At 36.5% G+C, this 15297-nt stretch overlaps 1 pseudogene across 1 annotated transcript in view; it reads left to right on the top strand.

Annotated features, from left to right (window-relative positions):
• LOC306869460 (DNA mismatch repair protein Msh3-like) overlaps positions 1–15297 on the top strand; it is a 60849-nt pseudogene that overhangs the window by 10953 nt on the left and 34599 nt on the right. The window contains exons 4-6 of the transcript in view: positions 5148–5270; positions 6878–6986; positions 15025–15158. The product of the transcript in view is annotated as a DNA mismatch repair protein Msh3-like (transcript). The remainder of the gene's footprint in view (positions 1–5147; positions 5271–6877; positions 6987–15024; positions 15159–15297) is intronic.

The following is a 15297-nucleotide window of genomic DNA, read 5'->3' as shown; positions in this document are numbered from 1 at the left end:
TGACCTATCCACCTGAACAACTGTCAAATCACTGCGTAGGCATTTATGTCTGCATACAAGCTTTAAAGGGCACTGTTGTTAGCTTAAATTCAAGTCTTGTTAAAATGGAGTGTGTGAGCTATGCAGGTTTTCCTAAGTGCTGTCGGTAAGCCTCCATTCTATCAGGTGATGGTTTATGTTTGTTTTTAAATGGAAGTAGGAAATTAATAGCACCCTGAAAAGTGTTTTAAAGGGATAGTTACCACAAAATGAAAATTTTGTCATTAATTACTCATCCTCATGTTGTTCCAAACCTTCATAGACCGCAACAGAGCTACCATGTTCAAGGCACAGAAAGGTAGTTAGAACATCGTTAAAATAGTCCATGTGACATCAGTGGTTTAACCTTAATTTTATGAAGCTACAAGAATACTTTTTGTGCGCAAAGAAAAAAAAATAACAACTTTTGTTCAACAATTTCTTCTTTTCCATGTCAGACTTCGACACACATTCACAACAGTACCATGACTAAATAAATTCATTATTTTTGTTTTCTTTCTGCACAAAAATTATTCTCGTAGCTTCATAAAATTATGGTTGAATCACTGATGTCACATGGACTATTTTAATGATGTCCTTACCACCTCTCTGGGCCTTGAACTTGTGTTGTGTTGTTGTCTATGGAGGTCAGATATCTCTCAGATTTCATCAAAATATCTTAATTTGTGTTGAAGATGAACGAAAGTCTTTCCTATTTCTAAAATACTGATTATGGGTGGCCAATTTATCATCAATGTTAAAATCTCACATTTGTTCTCTATTTTTCCATTTCATTCTTCATGTTGCTGTAAATATTATACAGCAGTATAGACTAATGTAAGGTATACTGGTTTCCACTGCCAACCATGTGCTGTGCGCTTCAGTTCTCAGGGGTGAGATAGTGCGGGAGGGCCCATAGCAACTGTTGCCGAGTGGTTACAATGCTGTGGGTTAATGAGAGCCTCAGAGGAATTGCTGAAGGTGCCACTGCCATCAATTTCTCCCAGTGCATACTGGTTACTTGAAATGGATTCTGAATGCTTCTCTGCCGTACCGATCAAACTACTTTAATTTCTTCATGCACAAAACAATCACGCTTCATCACAGGGTTTTGTCTGTTGTTTATTCCTTAGAATATCTTGGAAAATTTCCTCCTGTTTTCATTATTTGGCTTTGATAGCCAGTGAGGGTAATACAATTTCTACATTGAGGTTTGGAACTGGTCTTTTAATTAGTTACCTCTCAGGTTAAGCATCTGTTGGCGAGCTGCGAGGACAAGAATAAACATTGAGATACAAACGGTTTAAAGTACAACCAGCACACATGTATGCAAATAATATAATGCAAAGTTTTAACCCAATCTTTCATGACCATTTAAATTTGGTTGCATTTTGTAAAAAGGAAGGATGTGACATTTACCTTGAAGCATTTTTAAAGGGGTAGTTCACCCAAAAATGACAAATTACCCTTGTGTTGTTTCAAACCTGTATAAGTTTCTTTCTTATGTTGAACATAAAAGAAGATATTGTGAAGAATGCTGGTAATCAAAAATTTGATGGTCCCGATTGACTTCCATAGTATTTCTTTCACTACTATGGAGGTCAGTGGGGACCAACAACTGTTTGGTTCTTCAGAATTCTTCAAAATATCTTCTTTTGTGCTCAACATAAGAAACAAACAGATTTGGAATGACATGAGGGTGAGTAAATGATGACAAAATTTTCATTTTTAGATGAAATGTCCCTTTAATGGATCAAAATGTTGCCAACATGATTTATGTCAGTAATGCATACTCTAACTAGTTGAGAGACTATATCGAATATTTGTATTTGGATAAGTACATTTTTCACTGCAAGAATATTGAAAATGAAGACAAAACAGTGAACAGTGCCTTCTCTAAAGCATGTATATAAATCTTATTGTTAAGAAAAGCCATAGACATATTATGAGCCAGCTACCTCTTGTGACTGTGTTTGCATAGTTGTGATTTGTGGAAACCGTCACCCATGGGTACAATACTGTTTTAAATTAATTATTACTATTTGTTTTTTTCAGCAAGTCGATTACACCATTGGGGAAGATAAAGCTGGCTGCACGCTTGCATAGGCCACATACAGTGCCCTCCAAAAGTATTGGAACAGTAAAGACAAAATTGCTCTGTTGGCTGTGGAGTCAAGACATTTACAAATATGATTAAAAGAGGAATATGAGACAAAACTACAGAATGTCACATTTTATTATTGGGTGATTCAACACATAGATGTTTCACCAGATAAGAAGTTCAGCACTTTTTGAGTTTCATCGCTCTCTGATGTGAGCATAAGTACTGAAACAGTTGCCTCACAGGTCTTTCTAAGTGATCAGCTGTGTCCTGTTGCATTAATTCTTCAGATATTAAAAGCAGGCAATGTGTCGTATCCGTTATATCCATTACTTCTGCATTCTGAATCTTGCATTTGATGATGACACACACAAACCAGGATGAAGACGAAGGAGCTGACTTTGAAGCAAGCAATTTGGATGCTAAAAGAAACGAGGAAGTCAGTTAGAGCGCTAGCAAAAACAAAGGGCATGAAGAAATCAATAGTTTGGAAACCACCAGCGACATCAGCAACCAACAACGACCTGATCGGCTGAGAAAACAATAGTAGTTGATGACAGACAAATCATAAAAGCTGGGAAAAAGAATCCTAAAAGACTTGTCTGTAAAATCACCAACAACTTCCAGAAAGCTGGGGTGATGCTCTGACAATCTACTGTCCTCAGGAGACTTTGACACAGACTTACAGATGCTACACAGCAAGATGCAAACCTCTGACCAGCACCAAAAATAGAAAGGCAAGATTAGAGTTTGCAAAAAAGCACAAAGGTGAGCCAGAACTGTGTTTATGGACCGATGAGACATAGATGAACCTTTATCTGATGGGATGGGAAAGCAAAAATGTGGAGAAAAAAGGGAACTGCAATGATCCCATCTGTAAAGCATGGTGGAGGTGGTGTAATGGCATGGGCATGCATGGCTGCCTCTGGATCAGGCCCTCTCAACTTTACTGATGACTTAATGTATGATGACAGTAGCAGAATGAATTTGGAAGGGTACAAAACCATCTAGCCTACCAATATTCAAGAAAATGCCACCAGATTCATTGGGAAGTGCTTCATATTGCATCAGGACAATGACCAAAAACACCCTGCCAGTTCAGTCAAGGAATTAATAAGGGCAAAGAAATGGAAAGTCTTAGATTGCCCAAGTCAATCTCCAGATTTAAATCCGATTGAACATGAATTTCACCAGCTGGAGAGGAGAGTAAAGGCAGAAACTCCCCAAAACAAGCAACAATTGGAACTGGCTGCATTAAAGGCTGGGAAAAGCATTTCAAAGGATGAGACCAAGAGTCTGGTGATGTCTACGGGTCACAGACTCACTGCTGTGATTGTGCGCAAGGGATCTGCAACTAAATAATAGCTTTTAATCTTTTATATCTGCATTATGTTCAACTGTCCCAATACTTATGCTCACATCAATGAGTGGGATGAACTCTAAAAGTGCTGTTCTTTTTATTTGGTAAAACATGTATGTGTTGAAACGGCTAATAATAAAATGTAACATTCTGTAGTTTTGTGTCATATTCATCTTTTAATCATATTTGTAAATGTCTTGACTCCACAGCCAACAGAGCAATTTTGTCTTTACTGTTCCAATACTTATGGAGGGCACTGTATGTTCATTGGTTGCCCCAGCAACAGTACAGAGATACAAAGAAAACCTGCGTCCTTGAGATTTCTGTGGTGTTGAATGGTGGGGAAGCAAAAGTGAATGGACTGATGGTGAAGCGCGTGTGTGTGTGAGACTATTATGCACCTTAAATGCACTGAGAAAATCCACTGGTATTGAAGGCTTTAGGATGAGACCAAAAAAAAAACGGAATTAGTCTCTTCTGAATGTTAAGTAACCTTAATTAGTAATTTCACAAACATGTCAAGCTCATATTTCATCCTAAAATCAAAACAGAAAAAAATTATTTTGAAGGGAAAAAAATCATTTTGGGCCAAATGTTTTTGTAATTTTCTTTATAAATTGTGGCATAACTTAATAGTTAAGCATCCTCAAATTTTCATTACTGTAATTTTTTATTTTTATTTTTTGTTGTTCCTAAGGTGGTTCTCATTACATTTTCATTATCGTAATATAGTAATTATAACAATTTCAGGAAGGACACATTTGATCACATTTAAAGACATTTGTAATGTTACAAAAGATTCCTTTTACAAAAAAAGCTTTTCTTTTGAACTTTTCTATTCATTAAAGAATCCCAAAAAATATGTCATGTTTCTGCAAAAATATTAAGCAGCACAACGTGTTTTCACACTGATAATAACTAGAGATGTTTCTTGAGCAGCAAATCAGCGCATATTAGAATATTTTCTAAATGACCATTTTACACTAAAGACTGGAGTAATGACAGCTGAAAAATATATTTATATTAAAATAGTTATATAAGCCACGGTGCGCATAAGAGAGACGTCTTTCAAAAACATTTAATAAACGTATGAATGATAAGTTTACATTGTTTGTTTGTATGTATGTATCCATAAGGACAATAAATAATTGCATGTCATAAATATTTAATTCAAATAATATGTTTAATAAATTAGATTTTTCTTTTTGCATTAAGATAAGTGAAAATTGGTTTATCCATTAAATTAGTTTTCTAAAAAACACAATTGTCTTTAGGCAAAATGTAATTTACATTTTCATCACACTGTGTTTATCAGCATGTAAGATCCATGGAAATCAAACCCATGATCACTGAACTCTACTATAGTGAGCTTAAGGACCTGTAAAGGAAAACTTTTTAATTTCTTTTCTTTCTTTTTTTGTTTCACCCTTTTGCACAAACACTTTATGATCTATGATCATCTATAAAAAAGATTTTCGATAACAGACTTTTTTGTGTCAATGTAGTCAGTAATTTTACTTTTTCTTTTCTTTTTTTTTTTTGAGAAGTGTAATACGGTACACAGAATATACAAAGTATGCAAGAACATTTTCCCGTTTCTCCTAAAGGTTTTACCTGGTGCAGTTTCCTGTTGTCTTGTGTAAACCTACTGTTTGTCTCTTCTTTCAGTGTCCAAGCAGATGACAGAATTCGCATTGAGAAACGGGAAAACTCCATGTTTGAATACCCAGTCGCAATGAGAATTATCAAGCAGAGACACCCCTCATCCAGCTGTGGGAAACCAGGAAAAGGGTAAATGGCTTTATCTTTGTCTCTTTTTTGTTTTTTGCTGTCTGACCTCCAGTCACGATGAATCATCGGCTGGTCTTTAGGATAGAGATGTCGGCCCAAACTGATGTGATGTCAGTGTGTTTAATTGAAAAATCATTCCCTGTAGGCAGAAGGGTGGCAGATCAATGTCTGCTGTCCTTTAGGCTGGACATGAGTAGGACAAAGGGTGGTGGCTTTTCCTGGAAAGACGGGGACTAAATCACCTTTTTGTCTTGTGTGGGATCCATTAACTGCACACAACAGACTCCCTCGCCATCACTGAAGTTTTCTCTGATGCTCCTTGCTTTGTATCTCAAATGCAGCTTGATGTCACATACATTGAAAAATGTTGACAAGCAACAAGTCTTCAGTCTAATTATTGTCCCCAAACACCTTCTGTCATGTTTATTGAAAATAGGGATGTCAGAAGCACTGGCGCTTCAATACCAAGTAGATTTTAAAATTAAAACAATGTAACAGTCGTTTTTCTACAGTATTCGTGGCAAAAACCAGCATGAGCATGAACACAAAGTTAAACCTGAAGGGGGAAATTGTGTAGGTAATTTATAATTAAATTCAAGCTAATTACAAAGCATTGAATTTATGTTTATATCTGATTGATTTCAGTAATTCTGTTTCACATTTGGTGAATTTTGCATTTCATTTTCTTAATTACTTTAACACTTGAAACTGCTGTTAGATAACTAAAAACAATCCAAGAATTGTTTGCCTAATTATTTAATTACTGACTGTTAACTTGAATAATTACTTGGGAAAAAATATCAGAAACATTTGCTTAATTAAGAAATAATTTAAGACTAGGTGCTTTTATTTTAATTTAATTAGTATTTTTAATGACATTTTTCAGTGATTTCAAAAACATTAGATTTTGTTATGATGTCAAAATCTGTATGTAGAAAGAGTTATGAATTTCCATGATTTATATAGATTGCTTAAATATTGGTATTGTGACAATCTTATACAGAGTTCTCAGTAAATCTTTTTGTTTGCAGATTTGTTATATGCGAGTAGAACGTCTGGAAATCTTGACAGTGACACTACAATTTAAAGGATTTGTTTAAGACTCTAATGCTGTACAAAGCTGAATTTACTTGATTAAAAATACAGTTAAAACTCATTTTCACACATTTTACAATTAAAATTTGAAATATTATTATTTATTCCTGTGATACAGTATACAGAAGTTCGGAAATCTTGTTAATATGCTGATTAGGTTCTCAGGAAAAATGTTTACACTTGATGTTGAAAGCGGTTGTGCAGCTTAATATATTTTTTTTGGGGGGATTATTTGATAAATAGAAAAAACAGCATTTATTTAAAATAGAAATATAATAATCTAACATTCTACTTTTTTTTTACTGTCACTTTTGATCAAATTGAATGCATCTTTTCTGAATAGAAGCATTAATTTCATAAAAAAAAAAAAATCTTATTAACCCCAAAGTTTTGAATGGTAGTGTATACAGAAAGGCAGAGACTTTAAAACATCTTTTTTGTCCAATTGCACATTAGTCAGTACAATTAAATAATATAGTATGTTTTTACGCATTTGTTTTCTTTTGAAATAGATTCCTACTCCCTCTGTATGGGTCTGGAGAGCCACATCATCTGCTGTCTTGGTCCTGTGATCCAGTATCTGACTGAGTTTAAGCTTGAGAAGATTTTACTATGTTCCAGGTACCGTTTAGCCAAAAATGAAAATTGTCATCATTTATCACTCTCATGACTTTCTTTATTCCGTGAAATGCAAAATGATTTAGTTTAGGACAATGTTTACAATTCCATACAATGAAAGTGAATGGGTACTGGGGCTGTCAAGTTCCAAATATGACAAAAATAAGTTATAAGTAGCCTATAAACATTTATCTGTGTCATGTCAAGGTCATTCACATCAGGTTTAAAAAGAAAAAACGTGAGAACATGTAAATTTGATGAGAGAAAAAAGAGCAAATTTGAATTTTTGTGTAAATCCTTTTTCTGTTTTTCCCTTTGGTTTCTGTTTCTGTTAGTTTGGATTTGTGCTTTGACAGTGCTTGTTGTGTGGTAATAATGAATATTTGAATAATAATATAGCAAATTCAACAGAGTGTTAACTGTGTATTTCCTGAATGAGTCAGTGTCTGCTACACCTACACTTTCATCTTTCGTTGGCTTTTGCTTCAAACACATTGATGAATCCCGTGGCATAGTGTGAACCTATTAGGAGACAAACTCTGTTATTTTTCCTCCTCACCTTAAGTAGACACATCTCACACCTACTTCCATCAGGCACATAGGTATTAACAAGGTCCTTCGCATATCCAAGTATAGCGTAGCAGCGGGAAACAGAGCCAAATCTAAATCATGATGCTAGTAGAGTGTAACCCCTGATGTGTGAATGTTCAGGAACATCCTGTAATTACAGACTGATTAAAGCATGTTCTTTAAAGAAAAATAAGAGGCGTTGACCTCGCAGACTTTCTGAAAGGGCTTTAATTAACATGCATCGTTAGCTGAAATAGGGCCTTGCTACCTAATAGTTTGTCATGACTGTGTATTATTCACAATAGAACATGGATAACAAAACAAATGTTTAAAACTGAAAAAAATTACAATTTTATGCACAAAATGAGCTCATTTCAAATCTGATGCCTGCTACAGGTCTCAAAATAGTTGAGACGGGGGCATGTTTACCATGGTGTAGCATCTCCTCTTCTTTTCAAAACAGTTTGAAGACGTCTGGGCATCGAGGTTATGAGTTTCTGGAGTTGTGGTGTTGGAATTTGGTGCCATTCTTGCCTGATATATGTTTCCAGCTGCTGAAGAGTTTGTGGTCTTCTTTGACGTATTTTTCGTTTAATGATATATTTATATTTATATTTAATCATTTAGCAGAGGCTTTTATCCAAAGCGACTTACAAATGAGGACAATAGAAGCAATCAAAGAGCAACAACATGCAAGTGCTATGACAAGTCTCAGTTAGACTAACGCAGTACACGTAGCAAGGTTTTTTATATATTTAATTTTTTTTTATCAAGAAAACGAGTAGATAGAATATAGAAAAAAAAGCTGGATTTTTTTTTTTTTTAAAGAAACAAGTAGATAGAATAGAAAAAAGAAAGCTAGTGTTAGTTTTTCAAGAAAAGGTAACAGTTAGATAATAAATAAGCAATTGATAGAGGGTCAAGTGTGTGTGTGTGTGTTTTTTTTATTTTTTATAAATAAATAAGAAGACATATAGATAAAATAGAATTAGAATAGAGAGTGCTAGAGTCAAATAAAAATGGAACAGATGTGTTGTTCCACCAGGTGGGCACAGTTAATGAAAAAAGTCAGTGAAAGTGATTTTGTGCCTATTTGAGATGACACAATAATGCTAAATAAAGTTTCTAGAGGGCACATAGGCCTGAAGTAATGAATTTCGGTAAAGGGGTGCAGAGCCAGAGGTAGTTTGTAGGAAAACATTGATGCCTTGAATTTTATGCGAGCAGCTATTGGTAGCCAGTGCAAATTGATGAACAGAGGTGTGACGTGCGTTCTTTTCGGCTCATTAAAGATTAATCTTGCAGCGGCATTTTGGATTAATTGTAGAGGTTTGATGAAATTCGCTGGAAGACCTGCCAAGAGAGCATTGCAATAGTCAAGTCTGGACAGAACAGGAGCCTGAACAAGGTGTTGTGAAGCATTTTCCGAAAGAAAGGGCCTGATCTTCCTAATATTGTATAAAGCAAATCTGCAGGACCGGGCAGTTTTAGCAATGTGGTCTGAGAAATTCAGCTTATCATCAATCAGTCACAACTTTCTGGCTGTTTTTGAAGGAGTTATGGTTGACGAACCTAACTGGAAGGTGAAATTGTGACGAAGTTATGGGTTTGCTGAAACCACAAGCAGTTCTGTCTTAGTTAGGTTGAGTTTAAGGTGATGGTCCTTCATCCAGCAAGAAATGTCTGTTAGACATGCTGAGATGCGAACAGCTATTGTTGGATCATCATGATGGGATGAGACGTAGAGTTGAGTGTCATCAAAATCAGGGCTCTGAACCGGTTCAAGGAACGAAAAAGAAAACCGGAAACTAACGAAATTTTGACTGGAACAGAACCGGAAACAGAAACTAAATCAAATTTTATAGTTCCGAGCAGAATAGAAAATTTGAAATGACCATTAACCCGTTAATAATGTTATTTTATCGTTCCATTTAATATTTGAAATTTGCTGTCAACCAATCAGGAATTCAAGTAGTATATACTATGCAAATGTGATGCTGACGCATCCAGCGAGTGAAATGCCCGCGAGCGCTCAGCTGTGAACTCTAGTGGCAATGGCAATGAATTCTACTACCATCTGTTTTAATGGGAGGTAGCAAAATCTGACAGGGTAGCACAAATCATCAGAACACCGGCGTTAGAGTTTATCTGACGACAGTGTAAGATGGATTCAACAGATCTTACGCACCTGCAACGCTTCTGTGAACAGAGAAAACACAATAAAACTATAGGCTTACATAAAAAGGAATATTTATGCCTATACACTAAATTTATTTGACGTAAATCATTGACAGATTAACAAAACGAAAGAAAAAAATATATGCTGAGTTAGGCCTACGGTTCATTGTGACGCATTCCAACGTTCTCGGAAAGGAAAACAAGACGGCAGAAAGTAGTTTTCTTTATTTTACAAAAGCTTTACAGTTTTATTTGTTTTGCAATAGCTTGACAGTTTTGAATGATGTCATCTGTATAACCAACCAGCATTGGTATGGCCATATCGCGCTGGCACCTCTCGCGCACGAAGACACATATTTTTGCGACATTTTAGCCAGTTCATTATCAAAATAAAATACAGTTAAAGGAACGTGTAAAAAGTTACTGTGCTCCGTTGTCCAATCTGTTGTGTTTAGCACGATCACCGCCTCAGTGCTGAAATTTTTTTTTAGTATACATCAAGAATATGGAAACATTTGGATTCGTGCCGAGTGAGAGAGGTAGGCATCAGTTTCACCTTTAATTTGTTTTTGTAATGACGTTTTTATAGCATATAGGCTATATCCTTAAGTTTAGAAGATTTGTTGTGGAGAGAAAATAATAACTGTGTTTATAATGTTTGTAAACATTTTTGATTTACCGGTATTTTAGCCTACATCATTTCAGAATAATAGCCTAATAAAATGCTTAGCCTTTGTTTTTTTTTTTCCTCAAAATGCAATTTTATACAAGTAGCGTTTTTTTTTTTTTTTTTTACAATTTGCAGCAAACATTTTTAAATATCTTAAAAAAATACTTTAATGTCTTTAAAGCATTAATATATATTTTTATTTTGTTTAGTAACCTACATTTAGAAATTTCTAAATCTAGAAAAGATGATGCTGTATTGGATGTGACTAAGCGCAGCGGATTAAGATACCATCTCTTTTTTGTATTTTTTTTTATTTCTTTTTCTTTTTGTGTAAAGAAAACACTTTATTATTATTATTATAGGCAAAGACAATTTTAAAAATAACGGTATTAACCGTAAATTTTTCTACGCGAACCGGTTTCGGAACGGTAATAATACAGAGGAACCCAGGAACGGAAACGTTACAATATCGATTCTGCTCGGAGTGAACCGATTGACTTCTTTTTTTTTCGTTTTCAAGCCCTGATCAGCATAGCAGTGATAGGAAAAGCTATGTTTCTGAATGACAGAACCTAATGATGTCATGTAGACGGAGAAGAGAATTGGTCCAAGAACTGTGCTCTGAGGCACCCCAGTAGCTAGATGTTGCGACTTAGAGACCTCACCTCTCCAAGATACCACTGGAGTGCGGTTCCTGAGATGCCCTTTCTCAATAGGGTTGACAGGAGGATCTGGTGGTTGACTGTATCAAAAGCAGCAGACAGATCCAGCAAGATAAGTAATGAAGACTTGGAAGCCGCTCTTGCAATTCTTAGGGCTTCAACAACTGAGAGCAAGGCAGTTTTGGTTGAATGTCCACTTCTGAAGCCAGATTGCAGATTAAAATTACATCATCTCAATATCAATGAAAAATAAAGTGCTTGCAGGATTTCTAAAAACAAAACAATTGTAAATCAATAAAATAAATACAGATGTTGAACATTCTCAGAACATTTCAGCTTGGATTTCACAGGTTTTTCGGTTTGTATTTATGTTCCGCGTGGAATCGCCGAGACCGCAACACGAGCACTGTCCCAACTGCACAAAACGCCCCCAACACAAGAGAAAGCTGCAGCCGCACGAAGACTCTTTACACATGGGACGCAGTAAGTGGTGGAATAGGTTGAGAGGTGCTGAAATCGCGTTTGGTCTCGTACTGTATCGCGTATCTTGTCAGTGTGTGCACTTGCTTGGCCATTTTTAGTTGATAAACAGGAAAGTGGGTTCAAGCGCCAGCAGAAGGCAGTGTAATGAAATAGTCTTTAAGAGAAGCAGTCTATCAGCGGAAGTTTAAAATCAGCTCGTAAGTGTATTTACTTGTCTCAGTGTTTAGCGCATTTGCCGTTGCTAGGAAACGCTTATTTTGTTTACTGTGTTGAGAGGTGCTGAAAACGCGTTTGGTCTCGTACTGTATCGCGTATCTTGTCAGTGTGTGCACTTGCTTGGCCATTTTTAGTTGATAAACAGGAAAGTGGGTCCAGCTGAATTGAAATGGTGATTTGTTGGAGTGGCATAAAAAAGGTTATTATACCGCGGCAGCGGTCGCGGCAGTCATCGTGTGAAGCCCTCTTAGTGTGAAGACCGAAGAGTGTAAAGACCATCAACTCTACCGTGCGACTCCACCGGGCAGGGACATCGGCAAGGGATAGAAGTATCGCTTTTTATTTTAGTTTTTTCATTTATATGTTTATTATTGAAATGTTGTTATATGCATGTGTCAATTTTAATTAATTAATGAATTTTCTTAAATATGTGGGTATATAGTATTTATAGAGTTGTTACTTTTAGTTTTAGTTACTTTTTCTTATTTGTAAGTCGCTTTGGACAAAAGCGTCTGCTAAATGACAAAAGTAAAAGTAAAGTAAAGTAAAGACCGAGGTGGCGCCATGATCCCGGGGCAAACGTTACCACAAAAGCCCAAATGACACCACACTTTGTATACTGAAACAGGAACTGGAACAATTCTTTCATCCTCCATTATTGGCAGAGAACTATATTAACGCTGACATTAGTGGCGTGCTTTAATGCTAGTATTCCCTGTCATTGTTTAAGTTCAGAGATGAAGACTGCTATCTAGCGGTCGGGAGATGAACTCAAAACGAAACAACTGTCATTAATCCTTTTTTTTGGGGTCTTTTGAATATTGATATTCCGTTTTTGAGAATCGATACAGTATCACCAAACAAATTAATCGCGATACTCACACATATCGATATTTTCTTACACCCCTAGAAGGGATGTGTTAACGATGTGAGTGAGTGCAGGTACAACTGCAGGAGAAATGGCTTGAAGGAGATGAGATGGAATAGGATCAAGCGGACAAGTAGTAGGATGACTGGAAAGGATGAGTTTAGAGACTTCTGCTTCAGAGAGTGGAGAGAAGAATGTTTGTTGGTAAGATGTGTTTGACAGTTTATGGTGTGGAGAATTGTGCAGTGAGGTTTGTAATTTATTAATGAAGAATGTGGCAAAGTTGTCAGCTGTTAGAGTTGATGAAGGAGGTGGAGAATGAGGACAAAGGAGAGAGGGAAATGTTTTAAAGAGCATGCGAGAGTTAGGCGAATTGTTAATTTTGTCATGATAGTATCTCCTTTTAGCAGTGGAAACATTAGCAGAGAAGTCAGAGAGGAGTGATGGATATAAATTGAGGTCTGTGTGATTTGTGCCATACCCTTTCTGCAGCCCTGAGCTTAGAACGATGTTTGCGGAGAACGTCAGATAGCCAAGGGGCAGAAGGGGTGGTACGGGCTGGCCTGGAAGATAAGGGGCAGAAAGTATCTAAACAAGATGTCAGAGTGGAACAGAAAGTATCAGTAGCACAGTTAGCATCAATAGATGTTTAGGGGGAGGAAGCGAAGATGAAACCAAAGCAGATAGCCGGGAGGGGGAGAGTGAGCGTAAGTTACGTCAGAACGTAAAACAGGGCTGTGCAATTAATCGCATGCGATTGTCATGCGCATCTCGTCAGTAAAGCCGGCTCCGTGATTGGCGGTAAATCTCCATGACCTTTTTTCAAATGGAGCGGCACTGACAAGCTATGCGATATCGCGTTCAATAGCGCGATTATGAAAGCGATATCGCGTAGCTTGTCAGTGAACTACGGCTCTGTGTATTAACTGCCGCTCCATTTGAAAACAGGGGATTGAGATTTACCACCAATCACGGAGCCGGCTTTACTGACGAGATGCGCATGACAATCGCACGCGATTAATTGCACAGCCCTAGCCTTGGCCCACAGGACACTACGGCGCTTCTGGACCATTTTCACACATGGCTTCTTTTTTTGCATGATAGAGTTTTAGTTGGCATCTGCAGATGGCACTGCGGATTGTGTTTACCGACAGTGGTTTCTGGATGTATTCCTGGGCTCATTTAGTAATGTCAATGACAGAATCATGCCGATGAGTGATGCAATGTCGTCTGAGGGTCCGAAGACCACACTGTAAAAAATTTCAGACCTCCCAACTCAAAATATGCTAGTGACTGATTACATCTAAATTTTTCCATTGGCTCAACATATTATTTCTCATTGAGCCAATGTTAAAAGACTGTTGCCACAATTGATAGCAGAAATTGCAATTGGGCCAATGGAAAAATTTAGATGTCACTAGAAAATTTAGAGTTGGGAGGTCTGTAAATTTTTTACAGTGCACGGGCATCCAACAAAGTGCTTCGGCCTTGTCCCTTATGCACAGAGATTTCTCCAGTTTCTTTGAATCTTTTGATGATGTTATGCACTGTCGATGATGAGATTTGCAAAGCCTTTGCAATTTGACGTTGAGGAACGTTGTTTTTAAAGTATTCCACAATCTTTTAACGCACTCTTTCACAGATTGGAGAGCCTTTGCCCAAATTTTCTTCTGAGAGACTCTGCCTCTCAAAGACATCCTTTTTATAGCTTCATGTTATAGACCTGATGTCAATTAATTTAATTAGTTGCTAGATGTTCTCCCAGCTGAATCTTTTCAAAATGTCTTGCTTTTTCAGCCCCTTGTTGCCCCCGTGCCAACTTTTTTCAGACCTGTAGCAGGCATCAAATTTGAAATGAGCTCATATAGTGGATACAAGTGTAAAATTTCTCAGTTTAAACATTTGTTATGTTCTATTGTGAATAAAATATGTACTCATGTGATTTGAAAGTCTTTTAGTTTTCATTTTATAAAAATTTTAAAAAGTCCCAACATTTCCGGAATTCGGGTTGTAATATATGCTTTTATGTAGTAAAATGAAGTAATGAAGTAAACTGACCATTCTCTTGGGGAAAAAAACACCTGTCAAGTTTAATAACCATTTTATAATTAATAGCCTTGAAAAGTGTTTCTTTAAGTACTTTGGTGTAGTAACCCAGAAATGTCTTTATTTTGTGTACTGCATCACAACTGTATTATACAGCAGAGAAGCACAATGCGATCTGCTGATAGTTATGATCCTTCTTCACTTAGGTGTGCTGTTTGATACAGGCCTTATTTTGTTCTAGTGGTTTATCTGGTTTGTGTACATAGCATCTGTTGACAAATTCCTACAATCCCTACTGATTTGCTTGCTTCTGTTTATACTATTTTTCAAATCCTCTCTTTCTTTCAGTGATATCCAGGCTCGACAGGAGGCAGTAGCAGAAATTTTCTGTTCTGAGTCCAGTGTCCTTCCCTCTCTCCAGTCTTTGCTAACTCGTCTACCTGACCTCGAGAGAGGACTTTGCAGTATCTACCACAAAAAAAGTAAAGCCTGTTTTACCTAAACAATCACTATCTGTGATTGTTATAAAAAACTATTCTTTTTTTTCCATATTGTTTTTTATTAGTTTTATAACAACAAAATTTAACAACATCATACCAAGAACACAAAACAAAGTACATA

Source organism: Barbus barbus (assembly GCF_936440315.1).
Source record: "Barbus barbus genome assembly, chromosome: 5".
In the NCBI taxonomy this organism is placed as follows: Eukaryota; Metazoa; Chordata; class Actinopteri; order Cypriniformes; family Cyprinidae; genus Barbus; species Barbus barbus.
The sequence above is the reverse complement of the archived record's forward strand: the minus strand, read 5'-3'. Positions and strand labels throughout refer to the sequence as shown.